Raw genomic sequence first — 9,885 nt, 5'->3', positions numbered from 1 at the left:
CAGGTCATGATCCCAGGGTCCTGGGATCGAGCCCCGAATTGGGCTCTCTGCTGGGCAGGGAGCCTGCCTCCCCCTCTCTCTGTGCCTGCCTCGCTGCCTACTTGTGATTTCTGTCTGTCAAATAAATAAATAAATAAATAATCTTTTAAAAAAAAAAAAGGAATGTATTTCAATTTCAGTTTATTGGGAAAGATAGCGTTGTGTTTAAGAAATTCGTTTATATACTTGAACTCTCACTAACAGATATGAAATAGTACACATAAAATTAAAATTCATTTCAAACTGCTAGCAAATTAAATAATTAGCTTAATGCTGTTGGAGAGGTATTATTGGGTGGGGATGCATTTTGTAAGTTTTTTTAAAGATAAGACATCATTGTAAACGATGCAAGGAAAATTTTGCATGGGCTTTAAAGAAACAAACCAGACTAAAGGTATCCTGGGCATATCAGTCCAGGAACTGAGGAGTCCATCCAAGCCCCAAGGTAAAGGACAGATACTTGACTTTTTCTGCCATCTCCTCTTGTATTCAATGCATACTGGGGATGATAGTGGGCTCTGTTTGCTTTGTATACTTACTTGAAAAAAAAATCTATAGAATGGGATTCTCAGGATTTCAATTTTTTTTATGTGTGATTGAAGCTTCTGTAGCTTTTCTTAATTAGTTTTTGGGTGTGGTTTCATCTTGTATACATAGTATTTATTCTCAAGTAAGTTATTAATCTTCTTTTTGTTTTGCAAAACTGCTTTTTCCAGTTTTATTAAGAAACTAAAAGCCTAGGTAGCCTTTGTGAGACTAATGAACTCAATCAATTTATATTTTTTAAAAAATGCGAACACAAAATCAGATACCTGATTCTGATAACAAAATTTTCCAATACTAAAATACGGACCCAGTCTTTTAGAAGATTGTTTTTTCCTGATGTATAAATGCATTTATATGGTCAGTCTTGCACAGGTTTAAAATCAATCATATTACTTACATATTTATCAAATTGCCAGAAATTCAGACCATATTATTGCTGCCGAGCACCATGTGGATAGACTATGATGGTGACATTTCATGATATTCTAGACCTTATGATCCTTAATGCCCAGGATTAACATGTGCTCACGTCTTTGGCAAAAAGTCAAGCTTCTTGAAAGTTCTGAAAGCTTCAGACCAAGAGCTTTAAAAGGAAAGACCATGTCTCTGAGATCTGCATGAGTCTCATTACCTGTTTTTCTGATTTTTTTTTTAAGATTTTATGTATTTATTTGACAGAGAGAGAGATCACAAGTAGGCAGAGAGGCAGACAGAGAAGGGGAAGCAGGCTTCCCACTGAGCAGAGAGCCCACTGTTGGGCTCCATCCCAGGACTTTAAGATCATGACCTGAGCCGTAGGCAGAGGCTTAACCCACTGAACCACCCAGGTGCCCCTGTTTTTCTGATCTTGAGAAAATGCTGGTAACTGGAGGATTTTAGTGGATGGAATTCCTTTTTTTTTTTTTTTTTTTTTTTAAGTCTTTACAAAAGCCAACCAGAATGGGAAAATAAAAACAAATTCATAAGGCTGCTGGGCAGCATAACTACTTGAGTTGTGCAAGAAAGTCGCTGGGAGTTTTAGAGTATTTACCGACAACCGGTGAAGTGAATGCTGATTGAGCAGTTAACCCTTCACATGCTTTGGCATATTGGGCAGCAGTGCGCTGGCCACAAGCTAGGGCGGCTGTGATTTCCCCTGTCATGGCTTCGCTGAGCTCCTTGGTTACAGTGCTGTATAGGCTTACCATTTAGTATTCACAGTGCATCCCAGCACGCTGAACGCAGCACAGAACACAGAACTGGTGATTCCCTGTGGTTGGCGGTGGGTATGGGTGTGTATGGAAGGGCAGACATTATTCGACAACAAAGGAGAACAAGTTTATCATAATTTTATGAGCATCAAGGCTCGGCTTTGTGCTCATGATGTTTCTTTGTCATCAGAGAGAACAGAATCCCTAAATGTAAACATGAAGACAGTGTCTTACTTGGTTGAAAGAGCAAGATAGGAGCCAACTACTGACAAATTTTCTGCTGTGATGGAGAAACACAATTTCATTACCCTATTGCATTTAAAATAAACTGAGCCTGGGTGGCTCAGTCCATTGAGCATCTGACTCTTGATTTCAGCTTGGGTGGTGATCTCAGGGCTGTGCGGTTGAGCTCCACTTGGGGCTCTGCACTCAGTGCGGAGTCTGCTTGGGATTCTTTCACATCCCCCTCCTCACGTGTGTGCTCTTTCTCTCAAATAAATAAATAAATATGTCTTCTAAAATAATTTTTTTAAGTGCTAAAAAGAAAAAGGGTAATTATGAAAATGGATCTGTAGATTTAATAAAATTGTTAACAATGGTCAATATCATCAATAAGTATTTAGGTGGCCAGTTTCTAAGCTTTTAAAAAATGCAAAATGAAACCAAGGATACAATTACTTTTTGAAAGCACTAGTCAGTGGGAGCAGAGGTGAGTGAAGACATAATCAAAGGTCAAGAACAGGAAGAAACAAATTAAAAAAAGAATTACTGATATTCTTTCTGATTGGTTTTTCTAACTAACACTAGTAGGGAGGGAAAAACAAACATAGGGACCTAGATGGGGCTGTGATGGATGGCAGGAAGTTGAGGTGATATTACTCTCTTGAATACTCTGGTTCTCATCCACCATGTGAAGCTACTGGAGGTGCTAATGATTAAATTACTTCTAAAATAATAGACTTAGAATTCCTAGATAATAGACCCTGTTTCTCTGAGGAATGAAATGGAACTATTGTAGATTAAAATTCTTAGTGATTCTTTAAGGAACAAAATAACCATACAAACTTCTAAACCGTTTAGCGGAGACAATGAATAACTAATGCTATTCTAGCATTTCCCGGGTATCAGGCAGTGTTTAACTACTTTTGATGATTAACTCATTTAATCCTTGCAAATGCCCTAAAAGGTAGGTACTTTTCTTTGCTTTTCTTTCTTTCTTTCTTTCTTTTTTCTTCATAAATAGGCTCCATGCCCAGCGTGGAGTCCGGTGCGGGGCTCAAACTCACGACCCTAAGATCAAGACCTGAGCTGAAATCAAGAGTTGGATACTCAAGTGACCGAACCACCCAGGTGCCCTGGTACTATTTTTTTTAATGAACATTTTACAAATGTTCAGAGGGGTTACCTAAAATGCCCAAGGTAAGTGGCAGAGCCAAGACTCAAGCCGAGACAGCCAGGATCTAGCATTTCTGTGCAGAACCAACATCCCTGTGCTGAGTTTTGGTAGAGAGAATGACAGGCAAGTTCCTTCCTCTCTGCCCCGGTAGTCCCAGTTCTTCTCAAAGCAAGGACCATATATCCTCTAGAAACGAAACATTTGAAGCCAGAGAGACCTTGTTGACAGCTTCTTGTTTCACACCCACGTCCCACAGAGAGGGAAAGTGTGAATATGCACGGGCTGTTGGAGGGTTAGGACCAGAGTCCAAGTCTTTTGATTTCTTCCATGACTTCATTTTGCAGATTTTATTAGTCCCCAGAGCCCTCAGAACAATGCTGTACTATATTCTCAGTGAATGCCTAGACAAGTATGTACATAGCCTATGACTTAAAATAAAACATAAAATCTATTAATATATTATTAAAACATAAAATAACTCAATAAAAACACTATAAATAACAAAGTATTTCTATTCCTTTTTTAAAATTATGGAACGATCATTGAAAGCTGAATTCTAGCTATAATATTTGGCAATTTATAGAGAACATCCATAAAAGTGAATAACTATCATGAAATAAAATAGAAAAATAATCTTTTGATATATAGACTGTGCTTTATAGTTCCCAAACTCTTCCTTATATTTTAATACTTATAAACAAATTGTATTTTTTATATATGTGTGTATATAGATAAATAAATTTTTATATATATATATTAATTTATTTATTTATTTTATTTTATTTTATTTTTTTTTTTAGGGAGAGAGGGATGGATGAGGGGCAGAGGAAGAAGAAAAGAGAGACTCTTAAGCAGGCTTCACGCTCAGTACAGAGCCAACTTGGGGCTCAATCTCACAACCCTGAAATCATGACCTGAGCTGAAATTAAGAGTCAGATGCTTAACTGATTGAGCCAACCAGGTGTCCATATTATACTTCAATGTAATTCTGGGTTGGCTTTTTTCTCCTAAAATATCAGGAAAAGAATAGAAGTGGAAACTTGATCTGGGTTCTTTCGCTCTCTTCACTTGTTGGTATATAATTCAGAAATTTATGAAAATTAAATGCTCAGTTTTGGTAGATTAGGTTGCTATTCAGCAAATAGCCATTTCTCTGCCCCTCTGTCTCATGGGGTGGGGCATATACCTTTCTGCCCTGCTTGCTCTGGGCTTGGCTCTGTGGCTTGCTTAGGCCAATGGAACAAGAGCAGACTTGACGAGAGCAGAGGTTTTAAATGAGCTTGCTGGTTTTTGGCTTGCCCTCTTATGACCTTGCCATTGAGCGTGAGAGGCACCCAAGCTGGCCACTATCCCTTCAACCTATTCCTGGAAAGAGAGGCACAAAGACCAGACCTGATTCTCACCAGCAGCCTGAGGTAGAGAGAGCCACCTCAACAACTTACAGATCTGTGAGCAAGAAAAGGAAGAGTTTTTGTTTCAAGCCACTGAAATTTAGAGGTGTTTGTTATACCACATTATTGCCATAGAACCCTGAGATTTGTGGGAACCTGTACGGTGGTCGAAAAAGGAGATCACATTTACTAATGACCTAAGATGTGCCAATGGTTTCACTGACCATGTGACTATTTTTGTTTAAAGATTTTATTTATTTATTTGACAGAGAGAGAGGAAAAGCACAGAAGCAGGGGGAGTGGTAGAGGGAGAGGGGGAAGCAGGCTACCTGCTGAGCAGGGAGCCCAATGCAGGGCTTGATCCCAGGATCCTGAGATCATGACCTGAGCCAAAGGGAGTTGCTTAACCAACTGAGCAACCCAGGTGGCCCATGCGATTATGTTTTTTTGTGTTTTTTTTTTTTGTTTTTTTGTTTTTTTTAAGATTTATTTATTTATTTGAGAGAGAGGAAAAAAAGAGAGAGAGCACGAGCAAGTGGAAGGGGCAGAGGGAGAAGATAGAGAACCCCAAGCACGCTCTGAGCTGAGCAGGGAGTCGGACACAGCCCTGGATGCCCAATACTTGAGATCAGGACCTGAGCTGAAACCAAGCGTCACACGCTTAATGGAGAGCACCAACCAGGCACCCTGACTGACCAGGCAATTCTTACAACAGCTCCATGTGGTGGGAACTATTATTATCCCATTTTGTAGGTGAGGAACGGAGCAGAGAGAGGTTAAGGAACTTCTCCAAGATCACACAGCTGGTATAGTACGGCATGGACTGAAGCCCCGCTCTGGATGGTTATGAAACCTGTGCCTTTTGTTCTCTACTGCCTCACATGTTCTTACGTGGTTTTTAAAATTGCAAGCTCAAAACGAGAATTTTAAAAATGGCTCATGACAGCGGAATGAGCTAGAATTCAGACACCAGCAGCTACATCTGAGAAGATGAGGTGTTTGTTAATGGATGTAATTAAAAATTAAACATCTGGAAGGATTGTTTCCAAGTTTCTAGAAACGCGCCGCTAAAGGTTTATTCTATTCTGTAATGATTGTGACGAACTGTATATAATTGTCTTGAAAGTTATTTTTTTTTATTCATCCGGAGAGATCTTGGGCCAGATCCTGTTCCAGCAATGACGCCTCTGGATGCTGTGGTTGACAAAGTCTGTGACATCTATTTCCTGCCCTCGAAAGATGAGCAGTTTCATGGGGAAGCCCGGAAGTGGGCTGTGGTTACTGTGTTGTCCCTCAATCTATTCCTGTTTATTTTGGGTGGAGCGGGGGAAGGCAGGTGGAGGCCATAGCTTATCAGAGACGTTGGCCACGTGGGCCCTTTCTCTTATTTTTCCCTTTGCTATCACTACTGCCCCTTCTCATTCTCTTTACAGCCACTGAGAGAAGAGGCCCCGTTACATTCCCCACTGGCCAGTCCTCCAGCAGCCAGAGTAACAGAGGGAGGGGCGGCCAGGCCGCAGGGACCCCGGCTTTCTAAGAGCTGCGACCGTTTCTCCACACACCTTCTTACACCCTGGCTGGTGTGTGAGAAGCAAAGGTCCCTTTGTACCCTCTCTCTCCTTGTAGTGTTACTTCCGACCTCCCTCTCTCCTCGGAGGCTGCTGCTCTCCTGCTGTTGCCCGAGCAACACCAGTGCCCCACATCCATCATTCCGGCTTCCCTGCGATCAAGATTTGCTCTAGCTCCCATCAGAAGGACTCTAATGAGTTAATGCATGCTGTGATTTCAGGAAAACGGCTTATGTTATTTTTTTTTTCCTGCCCCCCCCCCCCCCCAACCTTGAAGGAACAGTTAAACATATCTGGATAGACTGTAAATCGTGGGATCTCAGGGACCAAGAAACATGAAATGACAATAACTAAATGTATGGAATGCTGTGTGCCAGGCAAACATATTTATTCATTTGATCCTTATAACAACCCACTATGGGAGTCCCTATTATTATCACGTCCATTTTACAGATGATGAAAACTGAGGCACATTGGAGTTAATTATGATGCCCAGATCTAAGTAGCTTTTGAGCTTCACTCCTAACATCTACTGGGAGAGAGGCAAGGGGCGCCTGGGTGACTCAGTCAGTTAAGCGTCTGACTCTTGGTTTGGGCTCAGGTCATGATCTCAGGGTCCTGGGATTGAGCCAACAGTAGAGCTCTGTGCTCAGCAGGGAGTCTGCTTGAGATACTCTCTTCCTCTGCCTCTTCACCCACTCGTATGTGTTCTCTCTCTCTCTCTCAAATAAATAAAGAAATCTTTAACCAAAGAAAGGAAGGAAGGAAGAAGGGTAGGGAGGAAGAAAGGAAGGGGCAGGAGATACCTCTTGTGTGAGCGCTTCCTGGAAGCCCACGGACCATATCACTTAGATGAGGCTTACATCTTCTTGAAGACTGGCCGGTTTCTTGAGAACAAAGCTTATGTGATGACAGGATGCCTGGATGGCTCAGTTAGTTAAGCATCTGCCTTCAGCTCGGGTCATAACCACAAGGTCCTGGGATCGAGTCCCACCAGGGCTCCTCGCTCAGCAGGGATCCTTCTTCTCCCTCTGCTGGCTGCTCTCCCGGCTTGGGCATCCGCTCTCTGTCTCTCTTTGACAAATAAATAAAAATCTTAAAAAAAAAAAAAAAAAAGCTTACAAGATGGACACTGCTTCATGCTTAATGTTTTTTGAGGAGAGCCCAAGTGTACAGACATCTATTCAAGCCAAAGAGCTCTAGCTTTAGAAAGTAACTGAGAGATAGTTTGTCTAACCCCTTCAGTTTACAACTGATGAAACAGAATAGAACAGGTTTAATGGATTTGGTTGGGCCTCCTGGCATTTCCCGACGATCTGTCCAGTGATCTTAAAGTGTCAGCTGTTCACCCCCTCTTTCCTACTTCTCTTCATATAACCTGTTCCCAAATGCTATTGATCCTCAACCTCAGGATGTCTCATCCACCGCTGGCTTGGTTCCCACCCCCGCTGTCAACCAGGCTCATCATTACCTCCCAACTGAACGGACACAGTGACCTTCCGTGGCACGCCTGCCTCGGCCACCCCCGCCAACCCCGGGCTCCTGCCCACAGCTCACAATCACACGCTTGTCTGCTCATCTTCTTCAAAGCCTGGGTCTGATCTCAGCACAAGCCTGGAGCCCAAAGGCCTGGATTTGAATTTTGGTTTTACTATTCTGTCACCAAACAGACTCAGCCATTGTGGTTCAACACAAAATGGGGGAGGAGGATGGTGAGACCAGCACCCCGGTTTAAAGCTCAGCCCTGGGGACTGAGGCGGACAAAGCATCAGCCCAGAGCACCCGGGCCAACCAACCTCAAACTCCATCCCCAGAGGCATAAGCAGCCATCATTAAAGCTGGCATTTCTGCCCTCCCTCTGAGTGGGTGGGGGGAAGAGGGAGGGCCAGGGAGGGGCTGGGAGGGACAGCCAAGAGAGAGGGAATCCCCACACCCACTGCCTCTGTTTAATTTCTCAATGAAAACCTCTTCCCTTCCTAGAAATGGAAGCAGAAATGAAAGTGTGGCCAGCGCTGAGGGTTATAGCAGGGCGGAGAGACTGGAATTAAGGGAGTACTTGCCAGTGTGAAAAGCGGGGCCCCCCTCCCTGTTTACAACTCCCAGGTGCAGAGTGGGGAGAGGTAGGCAGCACAGCTCGGAGGGCCCGGACCAGGTACCCCACATTCAGCCCTCACACACACACCACCTCCCCCAAAATCAGGGCCCCTGTGTGGCATTCTCATTACCCCGAGCTAGGTGCCTTTTAACACAATGGGAGAACTGAGTGCATTGTGTGCTCAGGCTAGAAGGCTAATTTACAGATGAACCCGTGATGAAGGAGTATCAGTTGCTACATTCCAGGAATGGGCCAGATTACTGAAGATTCAAACAGTTTAGGGGAATGGGCAGAAACGAGGCTAATGAAATTCAGTCTCGCAAAGCTGGAAGATCATGCATTAAAGTAGAATCCGTAATATATTTAAATGAAGCCTTAATCGGTAGAATTGCTGGCAATAATGAGGAAAGGATCCCAGGGCTAGATAAAAAATCATCAAGAGTCTAGTTACAAACAGGGGATTTCCTCACAGAGCAGAGGAAGCAATGGTTCGTCTACGTAAATGAGTCTCTTATATCTCATTTAGAATCCTGGGTGCAATCCTGAGCTTGTAGCTATGCCAAAATGAACACTGTGTTAAAAAAAAAAAAAAAAAAGGCCAGCGGGGTGGGGGTTGCAGGGGGAGGGAAACAATGGGAAAGGTTGATCTGGAGCTCAGGAATGTGCCATAATAATTTTAAAAGGACTGTTTCACTCCTTTCCTGAGCTGAGTGCAGGAAGAATCTTTAAACTTTGGTTCAGGGCTTAGAGGGTGTCTGGCTGGGCATTTGGTGGAACATGTGACTCTTGACCTCAGGTTGTGAGCTCAAGCTCTATGTTGGGCATAGAGTTTACTCAATAAAAGAATAAAAATAAAAATAAATAAACTTTGGTTCAGATGTCTGGAGTTTTGGATAGGCATCCCCACAATTCTTTTCATGCTTTGTCCTCACTCTTTCGCTGACTCGGTACTTTGTTGTGTATTTTTGAGATAAGGATTCTAAATTTATTGCAGGGAGAGAGCAGGAGTTTTGAGCAGAGAAAAAGGAAATGGAATAATTTTGAAGTTAGCACTATTTGAGCACAGTCAAGAACACATGAGTGCAGAGTGAGCTACAACTTTGTGAAACCAGAAACAGCCTCTAAGCACAGACCTATCACCAGCAGGGACCAACGAAGTCCCAGGAAGAGGAAGAGAGAGGCCATGAAGATGTGACCAGAGAGATGGGGAGCCATAGAATTCTGTCCCTTTTCATCCGGTTAGAGTGCAATTGTCTTATGATTGAATAAATAAAATCTGAACCCACGTTTTAAAGCCCTGCTCTCTCATTCCTATATGCAATGAGAGAAAGAGAAATTCCTTAGACTTGCCCTGTCCTGTATGCTGGCTGTTGGGCACTCCAATGTGGCTCCCATAAGTGGGAAATACACACTGGATGTCAGAAAAGGACATAATTTCATTAATAGCTTTTTAGTATATGTCCTGCCGAAGCTAGCACAATTACTTTAATAATTTTTATGTATAAAAATAAACATTTAAACCTTCAAAAAAATAATTTTTATGTGGACTGTGTATTTGAGTGATAAGTCTGATATGTGGGGTTAAATAAAATGTATTATTAAAATGAATTACTCATTAATAATTCATTAAAATGAATTAATGGCTATTAAAGAATTTAAA

Source organism: Mustela nigripes, chromosome 10, assembly GCF_022355385.1.
Source record: "Mustela nigripes isolate SB6536 chromosome 10, MUSNIG.SB6536, whole genome shotgun sequence".
Taxonomy (NCBI): Eukaryota; Metazoa; Chordata; class Mammalia; order Carnivora; family Mustelidae; genus Mustela; species Mustela nigripes.
This window is presented reverse-complemented; position numbering follows the sequence as displayed.